This window comes from Drosophila pseudoobscura, chromosome 4 (assembly GCF_009870125.1).
Source record: "Drosophila pseudoobscura strain MV-25-SWS-2005 chromosome 4, UCI_Dpse_MV25, whole genome shotgun sequence".
Taxonomy (NCBI): domain Eukaryota; kingdom Metazoa; phylum Arthropoda; class Insecta; order Diptera; family Drosophilidae; genus Drosophila; species Drosophila pseudoobscura.
In genome coordinates this window covers 15,598,883-15,612,291 of record NC_046681.1, presented here as the reverse complement: position 1 = coordinate 15,612,291, position 13,409 = coordinate 15,598,883, and the positions used below count along the sequence as shown (strand labels likewise).

The following is a 13,409-nucleotide window of genomic DNA, read 5'->3' as shown; positions in this document are numbered from 1 at the left end:
ACAAACAGCCAAAAAAAAAAAAAAAAGCGAATCAAAAAAAGCAATTGGAAAATGCTTCATTATAAGCGCAGCAGAGAGTGGGCTCTCAAAGAGAAGATTTCCCATTTCCCGGTACCTTTTTCTTGCCCCCCCCGGCGGCACGGCAACAGAGAAACTGCATTGCCACTCATTCATCGATGGATGGATGGGAGTAAAGAGCATATAACTTGTTGTCAATGGGGCTCCCGTTTCCCTCCGTAACAAGATACTTTTCCTTGCATACTTTCCCGGGCACAAAGCCCACTTAGTGAGACAACAGAAATTAATGAGCTTAGAGGGGGATTTCTCTCTTGAAAAAATGATGCAATTTTAAGCCCGTTCTTATAGTGCAAGAGGCATCTCCCTCGTTCAGGGGAGAACTTTTCAACTTTTTCTTACTTTGCAAAACATAATAATCCATTGGCCACTTCTAGGCGCTAACTTTTTTCTCTTTTTTTCTATTCCTTTCTATTTAATTTTTATTTTTTCTCTTTTTTTACTTTGGCTTTATTTGCTGGCTTTTTTATTTATGATTTCTCTTTTACATTTTAATATTTTTATTTCTTAGTTTTGCCTTTTTTCTTTTTTTTGTTAAATTTTTTTGTTGTAATTAAAAATGAATGCCAGGACCTTTAATATTTAATCCACTCTTAAAACTGCATTTAAAAACATTTCACATGAAAAAAATGAAACCAGGTAAAAACACCACGCACTCTCACACACAACTGGCTTTTCCTTGAGCGCTTTTCCAAAAGGATTCCCGATTTCCCATTACTGGCCTGAGAACATAGCTATGTCAATCTGTTTGGGGCTCTCTCTCTCTCTGTAGTAAGGCAAGGCCCATGCCCATGTCCCTTTTCCTCCAAAAATCACTTCACAGCTGCTCCTAAAGCGATTTTAGGCCGCTTCCAATCACAAACACAGATACAAAACACACACACGCACACTGAAGCAGGCAAGCACACTCACACACACACGAAGAGGGTAGGGGAAAACCAACAACAATCAGTGGATGAGAACGTGGCGTTAGTTTCGCACCAAATTGCAGATATCCCTTCCGTTGCCTGCCTTCCTTCCGCCTCCTACAGCGGAAAACTCTGCGAAAAATTGCCCAAACGGTTTCGCTTTAAGGAGAGAAACCAAGTCACAGACCCCCAAGGCCTTTCCAAATCGTAAAACTGCAAATGAAAATAGATAAAAAGTATCTATCGCCGGGGTCTCCTCAACAGCAACTTCATTTTGTAAATCAATTGAATTTTCAATTGTGTGTGCGGCCAAAGCCAAAAACTAAACCAAATCCAACTCCAAGGGAACCCCAACACACAGAAAAAAGGAAGACGAAAAAAAAGGTAACCATAAAAGTGGAAATAAAGGAAACGACACTATTACAGAGGGGAGGGATATGCGAGAGAAAGGGGATAAAGGGTATTTCCCTTGAAATGGTTGCAAGGGGCTGCTGGCCTTTGATTAGCTGTCGAAAATCAAATGAAAATTGATCAAAATTATGGACAAAATCTGTGGTAAAATTTACGGGCGAGAATCACAAGGGGAAAGCAAGGGAGTTGAAAGCCTGAAATATTCTTAAGATTTCTTAAAGGAAATGAAAATGTGTATAGAAGTAAGTTCTAGACTTGTAGGCCTAGACTTGTAGGCCTAGACATATCTCCTTGGCTTTCCCGATTTGAAAGGGAAAAGGGACTAGTCCCAAGAGAAGAACCACTACCAAATGTCTCATATTCAGCCCCTATTTTAACTGCAATAGATGGCATATGCCTTTGGAAGTTTTCGTCAAATGATTAGTAAGAAAAACTAATAAACCTGCCTCAACATTATTCCGAAAGTGTCCACAGGCAAGAAAAACTTAGAAATGTCTCTATAAATTCGTGATAGAAAAAATCAATTATAAATTAACTTAATTCACAGAAAAACTGTGTCTCAAATTCCACGAATCCATTAGGTGAGACTTATGTCAAGTTACACGCCTTTCAAAAGGTGGAGGGGCATGACTATTCTGAGAAATTCATCTTTACAAAACCCCATCTTAAAGGGATGCGTTCAGAGGCTTCCCTTTCATTGATAATCTCTTACAAAATGTATTGGAAATCAAACGAAAAATTATAAGAAAACCTAAGTATGTCAACGATTTTCCGATTTTCCAGGTCAAACACACACACAAAGGTACAGCTTTTTTTCTTCCGTTTTTTTTTTTGCCAAAGATTTACCATTATGTTTGGAATCCATCTATACGTATATATCGGGGTTACAGTTACAGTTACAGTTACAGTTGATTTCCTTTTCAGGAGCTGAGGGGGGAAACATTAGCCTAGGTTTCACCGTCGAACCATTAACCGGCTTGCGGCACAACACACACGCACATGTACAAAAGACATTATGGGGTTAAGTGGTGGCATGACAGAGGGGGAGAGGCGGGAGGCGTAGAACCGAGGCAAGCCGAAGCCGACTTTGACAATTTCTGCGCGGGGGGTTTACTTCTGGGCGAGGGGCTAATTTCTGGTCAGAAAACACTTTTTGCCGGTTCGGGCATTTCCATTTTTCTTCTTAATATTTTATATAATTTTCGATTCACTTTTGTTATATATTTTTTACAGATTTTTCTTCGATTTTACATATATATTTTTTTTGTTGGTTGTTGTAGCGGTTATGTATTTGTGTTGTTGCTTAATTATCGCACACGGATAGGATGGTTAGGATACGCGCGCTCTCTGTTTCCTTACACCGCTCGTTACATCCTGCCAAATCCCGAAATTGTACTAAATACCGTGGAAAACTTTTACGATTGGCCAAGGCTCTAGAGCATGGCCCCCGTGCTCGTGCTCGTCTTTTCCGCGAGTCCAGTGTGTGCGTCTGTGTGTCGTGCTTTTCCCGAGCCCCCGAACGTAGGAGACTCGACTCGTTCGTGTGTGAGGTGAATTTTCCACCGAGCAGCAGAAGAGCGCACATCATCGGGAAAGCTAACGACAGCCGAAGCTGCAGGAAAGAGCATAAAAACGATGCCCACTGAGTGATGAGAGTAGACTTTCGAAACTCAAACGAAGTCACTCCAGAGGGCGATTTGGTAAGAGAACAAAAATATCACTCGAATGCTTCGTGAATGAGAAACCACTCGAAAACATCTAAGAGCATGGAGCACATGTGTAACCTGCTTTTGAGACTCGAATTTGTCTGTGAGAGAATCCACTCCCGAGTGCATAATGCAAGCTGCAGCTCAATGAGCAAACTGTAGAATGCAGCTCAAGTAAAATGCAGCTCAAAAGTTACTCTTTAAGTGCCAGGCCCTATGTAAAGTTTAAAGAGCCAAGAACTATTTCAGAGCTACCAAAATTACCCAAATAAGGTCCATCATACTGTTAGAGTGGAACGGCTTAGGACTGCATTAAAGGATGAGAAGGCAGCCCCACTCAAAGAGGGCTACTAGAGTAGGACGGCTCACTCAAAGAGAGTTAACAGAAGGCTCCTAAAGGAACAACACTCAAAGCCTCCTAGTCCTAAAGTCTTTCAAAAGAGAGCGCTTAAGCAGAGTGGAAATTCCGTTAGCTGAAACGACTCATGCAAGAAGAGCTCGTTGGGCCTCACTCGAAAGAACCAACAGAGTAGAAATAGCTCCCACTAAATCCGCACACTCAAAAAAGAGCTCGGACTGAAGCCAGAACCATTTCGGAGCTCACTCTAAAGAGCGAACAGAATCATAAGCAGCACCAGCTAAATCCACTCACTCAAAAATAAACATAAGAGTAGTAAACCCACAAGCAGAAACCTAAAAGGATTTCCACTCAAAGAGAAACGCACCACTGTAATAGAAATCCCGCAATACAAAGCCTGAAGCCGAAACGCACTCAAACTCAAAAGTGAGTTACCGTAATAGCAATCCCAAAGGTAAGGCGACTAAAAAGAGAGCAGCCAGAGCACAAATCGCCCACGCCGAAGTCTGAGCTTTTGCCGAAACGAAGCTCTCGGCCTGCCGTTCGGTCGCCCACGCTCGTTCTCTGTCGTTTCTGCCATTCGTGTCTCTCGTGTGAAGGTGAGAAATGATTACACGAAATCCCTATAGCCCGGCCATGGACTTTCCACCGAGCGATGCCTTGGCCCGTCGTCAGTCGCGAGTGGAGCGGCGTACCGTAACCTGAAAGCGGCTGAAAGAAGGCCACTGAGCAAACACCGAGAAAGCCCCCAAAAGCAGGACGAGCAGGAGCAAGAGCAAGAGCACGAGCACGAGAATTGTGTCCAGCAGCAGATTGTGCTAATTTCTGTGTGGGGGAGCATACTTTTTGGCGCGCTGCTTATAATCCGAATGTCGTCTAAGTGAATGTGAAATGTGACAGGCCACAGTGACAGTTGACAAAAGCCAAGCGACAAAAACGAGGAAAACCAAACGATGAAAACGGGAGGAAAACCAAAAGGAGGGAAAACCAGATGGAAACAAGTTGCTGTTGATGTTGGCTACTGGTTCCTGCTTCAAGTCGAGTCGAGTCCTGTCGTGTCCTGTGCTGTCCTGTGCTGTGCTGGTGCCCCCAGGAGACATTTAACATAATAAAAACGAACGTGTGCGGCATTTTTGTGCTGCTTTAACAGTATCTCTCCAACAGTATCTGTGTGCTAATAACACCCAGATACACCCACACACACACACAGAGAGAGAGACAAACAAACAATATGTGTGCAAATGTGTGCGTGAAGCAGTTGGGAAAAGTGTCGTAAATCGTTTAGACAGCGAAACGTGGAACCATCCCGAAAAGAGGAAGCAAAATGGCAGAGGAAACGATATGTAAACGACACAGTCGCCGTGGGAAAAACTCATCCAAAAACAAAAAACAAAAAGAAAAGAAGAGGAAAACAAGGAGAAAGGGAAACCCCACTGCAGTTGTTGCTCATGTGAGTATATATTCCCTCCCAAATATTCCATGGAAATTTCCTTTTGCTTTTCGCGCCACATTTTTATTTATTTTTATGCGGCTTTAATGCGAAATGCGAAAATTGCGGGGGAGTTGTTCGTCCGCGAGTGGCTGTAGGCGTGGCATAATAAATTTTTATGTGCGATTTCTTTTGTGTGTGTGTGTACAGTGTCTGCTAATAATGTAGCCCCCAAACAAAAAAACAAAAAAACAGTACAGAGAGTTCATAAAATTCTCTTACAACACCATAAATGCAATTAGGGAGAGGAGCAGGAGAGGAGGAGAAGCCTAAAAGGAAAAACCTCCTAAGTGATAAAAATCACACATTGATTAATGTGATAAAATGACATAAAATTTGTAACGCAGAAAAATGAACGCAATAAACGAATTTAATACACAAATTTTAGGCACATTCGTAATCTTTTCAAGTATTGAAGAGATAATCTCCAAATCTCATCAACCTGAAACTAATGTTAGGAAAAACATGGAAATTAAACTTTTCGCGTACATTGTAAGAAAATTCTATGAACTAGGGAAAGTATTTAAAGGAAAAATTTTAAGGACAATATTATAAACTGGGGAAAAAAAACATAGATTTTCCAAATTCATAGGAATATCAAAATTCAATATATTCTACATTATCCTCAATATTGAAATTCGCCAAAGGAGAAACCATATCAGGCAAATATTTTCGGGCATATGTTTTTTTTATTATTTCCTTTGATTCCAAAGTAATATTTATTTATCTTTCAATCAATTGAAACCACTACCTGCTTGTTAAAGGCATTCCATTTATAACATTCTTTCCTCCACAAATATTTTTCCATTTAAGAAAAAAAAACCATCTTCAAATGCATATTATAAATATTTATAATCATATCCTATTCAAATCACAGCAATACCTTTTTGTGCTGGAAAAAACCAACAGAAAGCAGAAATACAGAAAAAGCCTGAAACTAAAATTCAGGCAAATAAAATCTACATATTATCAAAAACCATTTCCCTGGAATTTTGCAGAAACAAAAAAAATTGCCGGGGAAAGAGACCGACAAAAAGTACAATTCCATTTGTATTTTAGCTCAAAAAAAGTTTTTGCCAAATGCAAATGGCAATGCCAGGGAAAAAAATGAGGGAGAAAGAATTATTCCAATATCAATTGCAAACAAAATGATAAAATTAGGCAAATGGAAGAGCAAACAGCATTAGCTTTGACATCAATTTCACCACAGAAATGGTACAGAAAAAACCAATTGGGAATTGTAATGCAATACTCATGTTTCAAATCGAATTGAAAATGCATTTTCCTGTTTAATTAATGACAAATTTACGGGGAAAATTAAGGAGAATTGAGTGAGAGAATATTTTACGTTAAAATTTCCATTAATTCATTCATTAATTGGTGCATATGTAATACATATACTAAACTAAACCCTCTTTTCTCTTTTAGATGTACGCCTAAAAATTGGAAATTCTGGATGAAATGGTTCTTTTAAAAATCAAGTTACAAAGATTGCTGAAGTATCATCTTTTCTTGTGGCATTTCGTGTGATTTGTGACATGCCGTGTGACTTTTTCCATGGATGAGTGAGTAGATTTTTTTTTGTATTTATGATAAATATTTAAGGTATATATATATATATATTACGGAGTTGGAGATGCAATGACTATGATTTTCTACTTCTTTTATGACCGACCAACGAATTGAAGTGTCTGAACGGCACACATATTGAATGAGGCATCTGTTCTTTGACTGATTTGCATATCAAGAAAGAATTTTATGCATTATTACCAACAGAAACAAATCTGGCAAAAATACTTAAAAATAACAAACAAATATTATAAAATACCGTAATATACTCGAATAATTACCAGAAAATACTAGAAGAATAACCAGAAAATACTAGAAGAATAACCAGAAAATACCCTAAGCCTTACCAGAAAAATACTAGAAGAATTACCCGAGAAATACTTAAAAAAAGATTACCCGAAAAACTTCAAGTATTAACAGACATATACTGAAAATCATAATACCACCAAAGTACATTTAGTGTTGGAGTTTCATGATGTTTGAAACCTAAGATATTTTTCTCTCATAACGTCTAATATTTACGCATGTTTTTCGAGACTAAAAGGAAATGCTTTCCCAAGTTTCATTAAAATTATTTGTATATTTAACACAGCCACAAATTTAAGGCCATAATAAGCCACTTTTTGACCATATTGTTCTCCGCAATTGTTCAGCTGCTTTTTTTTCTTCAGCGGCCAAATAAAACCCGCTGGCAAAAACCATCTTAACTCTTAACTTCTTTCAATAATCTGTTGCAGTAGTGTGAGCATAAAAACAAACTTTGTTCTTCCCCTGTTGCTCCCCTCCATTATCCCACACCTACTAGTATGAGCAGCATATCCCTGTTAATCCTTCTCCTGACAACAAAACACTTAAATCTCTACTCTACCAAACTTAAGCTTCAACAATCTGTCACAAAGGGGTCCCCCCCCCCCCATCCTCACCCTGTCAACCCTATAGACTTCTCTGCACGCGTGTGAGTGTATGTGTGTGTGTGTGCCTGCTGTTCGCCGGATAAATCGTAAAAAATACCAAAGGGATAAAAAAGGGAAAGAGAACAGAACTGAGCTGAAATTTGTGCGTAGTCAACGCAACAAGCAAATGCACTCAAAATGGAATCTATAAAAAGTTCCAACAACAAAACGTGTCCCACTGATAAAACATTTGCCAAACATTGCAACTTTCCTTTCACATTTTTTTTTATGATCAAAGAGTAAAAATACAGTGCGAAAAAGGTATTCATAAAATCAGGGGAATAAATGATAGTGCTAGAGAGCGAGGCTCGAATGCTCTTAAAAGTGTATTTTTATGCAGAAAAATTGTGATATTGGGTTAAATATTTTATTTCTGTAAATCGTTAAAGAGTCTGATTTTGATTACCTTTGAGAGAAACGCCCATATCAAGAATAGTTGAATTATCTTTAGGAATGAGAAAGTTTTTCCATAAATACCTTTCATCAATAAAAAGATACATATGTATGGTATATAAATTTCATTAATATTGGGATAGTTTATGTAGAAATACTAGTTATAACATATTTCAGTGGGTATTTTTTGTTCCAAGAACCTGTTTTACGACCCCATTCCAATCTGGGGACTAGGAAAGCATAGGAAAATTCACCAGACACTACCAAAAAATCTTAAAATACGGGAAGAATTATCAGAAAACTTATCACAAAAAATTCATATTAAATTGAACTGAAAAAATATTATACCAGACAAAATACTACACAAATTACTAGAAAAATACCAAATACCAAAGGAATTATCAGAAAAATAATAGAAAATTTACAGAAAAATACTAGAAAAACTACCAGAAAAAATATTAGATTATAGTAGATAATAAAACGACTAGAAATAAACAGACCTCTACCAAGAAAGAAAGAACCTCAAAAATACGAGTAAAATACCAGATAAAATCATTGAAAATACCAACAAAAATACTAGACACATGTGTAAAGCATAGTCAGAGGCACCCCTTTCAGGGTCAGGGTATAACAAGAGGACTCTATGGACACAGTGGTACAGCAGCAACAGCAAGGACAGCAGCAGGGGCAGCGGCAGTGGGAGCATCAGGAAAAAAGAAAGACGGACGCGAGAGTCCTTGCACAAACATGCAGGGACATGCTGGAGGAGCAGGCACGTAGCCTGTTTGCTATTTGGTGTTGCATACTTTTACGCGTCTCTTTAGTATTAATTTGCAAAGGTAACCCGCATTCAGCGGGGAGAGCGACAGTAGAGACACCAGACACCAGCGAGCAAAAGGACTTCCACTCCCCACAGAGCTACTCATTATGCATGCTTGTCCGCACGTACACCCGTACGTCCTGCTGCGTCCTGCTGCTGTTGTTGTTGCTGCTTCCTCCTGAGGCAACTCTTTTGAGATGCCCCACGCACAAAATCCCCCTCCCGCACCGCACGTTGAGAAGGGACAGAAGAGGTTTTCTGTTCAGTTTTGTGTGTGCTAACTTTTACCAATTTCATTTTCAATTGACTGTCGACCAGAGCACGCAGCCGGCCCTGGCTAACCACCAGCAATTGAGCGTATGAAATGCCAGAAAGGACCAAGGCATCCTGCATCCTGGGCCCCTTACAAAAAAACTTTCCACACACAGAGCGAGAGAGAGATCAAGAGAGATACAAAAGCAGGCGGCCGGCAGCAGGCAGCAAAGTTTTCTTCCTGGAGAGAGAGAATCCTTTTCTTTCATTTCAATTTCGTTAGCAGTTTTTCTTGTACGAGTATTATGCTACTTATTTTATTTCAAGCGTAAAGGACGTGAAACGTGTGTGTGTGTGTGTGTGTGTGTGGGTTCTCCATCTATTGGCATCCCATACCATATCACATATCCTTTTTGCTTAAGAAAGTTTCCTGGCGAAATTACGCCACGCACAATTCATTTGCAAATAGAGGAACAGTTTAATTTGTTGCCTTTGTGTGTGCGGGTGTGAGTGGGTGTGTGTGGGATTGTATGACAAGGATATGCCTGCTGTCCGGTTCACAAAGTTATATGAAAAGGACCCGCATTCGATTCAACAGAGACGCACACACAGACGAAACTCATACGCTGGGAAATGAATTCGAAAAAGGCTTCTTCTTTATGGGGAATATTGCATTAAACGAGAGGTCTGGAGTCTGGAGCCTGGTCCCTGGTCCCTGGTCCTGCTGGTACAAAAGCAAATCAGTTCGATTTTTGGGGGTGGCCGTGCCCGTGCCCTCCACCCCTTTTGACCCAAAAGGCCAGTAATTAAGCTTCAAACTCATTCCCCTTTTCGGGAGGGAAAGATAGATCCCCATTTTAGGAGCGACGGCAGGATCTCCCTCTCTGAGTGAAAGACAAATATCTGTAGAGCACTGTTTGCCTCGCATTTCCCATAGTTTTCCCCAAACGAATGTCTAGACACTTGAAAAGCTTTCTCAATCTTGCATTGGCACGTAGATTGATAATCGAGTAAAGAGGGACAACACACAAACACACACATACACGAGCACACAGGAGAGCAGGAAAGGAAAAAAAACACACACACCTACTCACACAAAAAAGGGACTCCATGTGAAGTTGTTGACCGGATACGACAGGCAGGAGGCAGGCAGGCACAAACTGACAAATGAGCAGATTGAAAGATGGCACGCTGGCACGATGGGCAGGCTATAATGTTTACTCTCTCGATAGCAAGAGATTGCAAAGGAGACCCCCCGCCATCACACCCCACACACCCCACGCTTTTGAGCCACAAATTATTACTGAAATGGGTCGCTGTCTTCCATTCAAGAGATTTGCAATTTGACAAACACAATTTCAGATCCAATTCGGAGACAGTGTAAAGCGAAGCGAAGATTAAATCATAATTACAATACTTCCCAAAGTGCGAAAATTATATAATTTGTAAGAACCTCCGACACAAAGAAGATCTATGTTTAAGATGTATGTTTAAGGGAGTAAATAAATGGATAAACCGACTGGACAGAGGCACTGTAATAGGATAGAATTTTTTATAATAATTTACTAGACTTGATAGATCGCGTATCATTTTGTACAATATTTTCATATATATTTTTAGTAATTGTTGTAAGGAAACTATAGTGGTAGTCCATCAGTCTTTTAGTGTGGAAATATTGCAAGGTTTATGGAAAATATACTTAAAAATCAGTAGTAAAATCTGTACAAATTGATTAAAAAGCTTGTAATACACAGTTTATTTTCAATAATTTCCTTCACCAACTTTTTTTCTGGTATAAGATTTGATACCTCTTTTAGCATATAATCATAGAGCAGAATCATATCTATTAGATTTCCAAAGCACGTTGCAATCGGATCATTATTAAAGCCAGTATAAACAAAGCAAGTGTCTTTTGGCTCATTGAACACCTGGCCTTTAAATGAAATAAACCCAAATGCTTGTTATTATAGTAGTACCATGACTCCGAACGTTTCAGCTGGCTTTGTTTGATTTCTTAAACAATTACTGCATATCTCTGATGTTTTATTAAAATTCTCAAGAGTTCTTTAAATATTTTAATCAAGTACAAACTTAAATTTGCACATTTACTCACGTTTTGTAACATCTCCATAGTGTGGCTTCTTGTGCGCTTCTCTCTTGGTTCTACAACAGTTTATGGTTTAATGACATCGGCTATAAAGAATAGATAAAAGATATATGTGTGTTATTTAAGAGTATATAAACATTTTGGACTAATTTTATAAATATTCTTCATGCTTTATCTTCACAGTTTTCTGCCCCCCCGCGAAACGATGATGAAACGATGATACGACCGATGAGGTGTGGCCTATCAAAATATTGTGATGATAAATATAAAATATTGCCATAAATAAACCAATTTTACAGAAAGAAAAAACAAAGAAAAATAAAATATACAGTCTATAAAAAAATACATCGAAGTCGTGTGTTTTTTAATGTGAGATGCGGGCCAGGACCTGGACGGAAGGAATGTGCATACCATTTTTGGTGCAGAAAATGATTGTTATTATATGCCTCTTATTATTATGATTATTATTGTTATCAAAGCCCCAATGTCAAGGCGGGAGTCAAAGAAAACCAAAGGAAAAGCTTGGGGAAACGTGCCCCGCATAAGGAGCTCCCACCTTAATTTCGTGCTGGGATCTCCAACAATTTATGTATTGTTTGTTTATTTGCTTATGCAGTGCTTTGGCTCCTGCCAGCCCCACCTTGCCACACACATATGGGGGCACCACACAGCAGCTTCTTTTCTTTTCTTTTTGCGGCAGTCGCTCATGCAAATTTATACACCTTCACCGCCGACTGCCATCATAAATATCTCCCCCGAAAATATATATCTCGTTTCAGCGGCGCTGTCGTCTGTTTCTCTGTCTTGTCGCCTTGTCACGTGTCGGCATCATTACCGCACGTACCAGAATTATTTATACAAAAAAAGTATACATCGTTTATAAGGCTAGGCAATTCTGGAGCCAGGAAAAAAAAAAGAAAACCAAAAGAAAACTTTCTGCCAAGAGCCCTCGAATTTTGCTTGCTCTTGAAAGATGTTTGAGGAGGCGACGGTTTTGATATATTTTCAATAAATTCGAGGAAAATGTAGAATTTCTTAGCACTGGGATAGAGTTTTGTGGAGAGAAAGAGAGATGAGAGGTCTATTTGAGTACGGGGCGAGCGTGAAAACTGCCGCTTAAGCGCTAAGCCACTCTGGGAGAGACAGATCGAATCAGAGAGAAGGAGTGTAAGTGTGAGCGCATTGAAAAAATTTCGTAATTTACCAAAAAAAAATAATAATAATAATAGTAATAAAGATAAAAGATAATACTAATAAAGAAAAAAAACCATAATAATAAAAACGGAAACAAAAATAGTAATAAAAAAATAATAAAAAAAAATATATATTAAGAAAAATATTTTTAAAAAAATCGAATACTTTTTTCAGTATTTCTCCAAAGATTTTCTCCCCCCATTTTTAAAACTGCAAAAACCTTTCGCCTTTTGGAATACCAACCGAAATCTGTAACCTTTTTAATGGACTTCAAGGCCCAAAATTCTTCACAGTGTATGAAATGCCTCGAGAGATACCAGGAGAGTAATGGAGGTTGGACAAAAATTTAAATCACCCGAAAATGTGTGGCATGAGCGGAGCTAATTGTTCAATATTTGTGGGGCAAAAGGCAGCTGCCAGGGCCCTTGGGTGCATGTGTGTGGGTGGGAATTTACGACCCATATGGCCCGGTCCGGCCAAAACTAGGCAACAAAACATGCGAGGCATGTCGTACCCACCAAGGCTCAACCCAGGGCCCCACTCTATGAATATCTGTCTCCCTCTAAGCCCACATTCTGGGGATATCTCTCTCACTCTAGCCCCCACACTGTGGATATCTCTCACTGTAGGCTCCACTCTACGGACCCCCCGTCCCCACAAAGCGTCACAGTTAATTTGTTGACAGCTCTGTTGCTGCAGAGAGGGGGGGAGAGCGAAGAGCGCTTTCGGGCAGGAGTTTGGGAGCCCATGATATGGCTGCAGGACAAATGTCCAGCTGTACGTCCATGGGGACTACAAGACGGGCAGTCGTGTAAAGTGTGCAAATGACCAAAGGAAAAGCCTGAGAAATATTCCAGCACACAAAATTGTAATTAGTAGCAGGGGACAAGGAGAAGGAGGCGCCACAAGAATATTCGACAGATAGTCACACAAGAGAAATATATACAGAAATGTATGGTTGAAGGGGTAAGAGAGTCCTTTAGTTCTAGTGGACATTTCGAAATGATACTTTCTAGTGGTTTATAAAGAATTTTAATTAGAGAATTGTTCCATATGATAGGAAGTACCAGTACCCCCTAAACCAAAGCTGGCTCCCTGGTAAATTCCCTTTAAAACTTATCAAATATCTTCTAAAATACTATGCCCCTGTCTATTGTTTGCCTCACAAAAAACA

General features: G+C 39.4%; 1 protein-coding gene and 1 long non-coding RNA gene across 13 annotated transcripts in view; one reads left to right on the top strand and one right to left on the bottom strand.

Moving 5' to 3' along the window:
* The window catches only part of Lar (tyrosine-protein phosphatase Lar), a 153,646-nt gene that overhangs the window by 120,485 nt on the left and 19,752 nt on the right, over window positions 1-13,409 (bottom strand). For all 12 annotated transcript variants that reach the window (XM_015181500.2, XM_015181507.2, XM_015181504.2 and 9 more), the window contains exon 2: window positions 11,048-11,127. The gene's annotated coding sequence lies outside the window, so the exon portion shown is untranslated. The remainder of the gene's footprint in view (window positions 1-11,047; window positions 11,128-13,409) is intronic.
* Window positions 4,089-11,388, top strand: LOC26533312 (uncharacterized). Its single transcript, XR_001451494.2, has 3 exons — window positions 4,089-4,908; window positions 6,376-6,512; window positions 11,225-11,388. It is a non-coding gene; the product is annotated as an uncharacterized lncRNA (long non-coding RNA).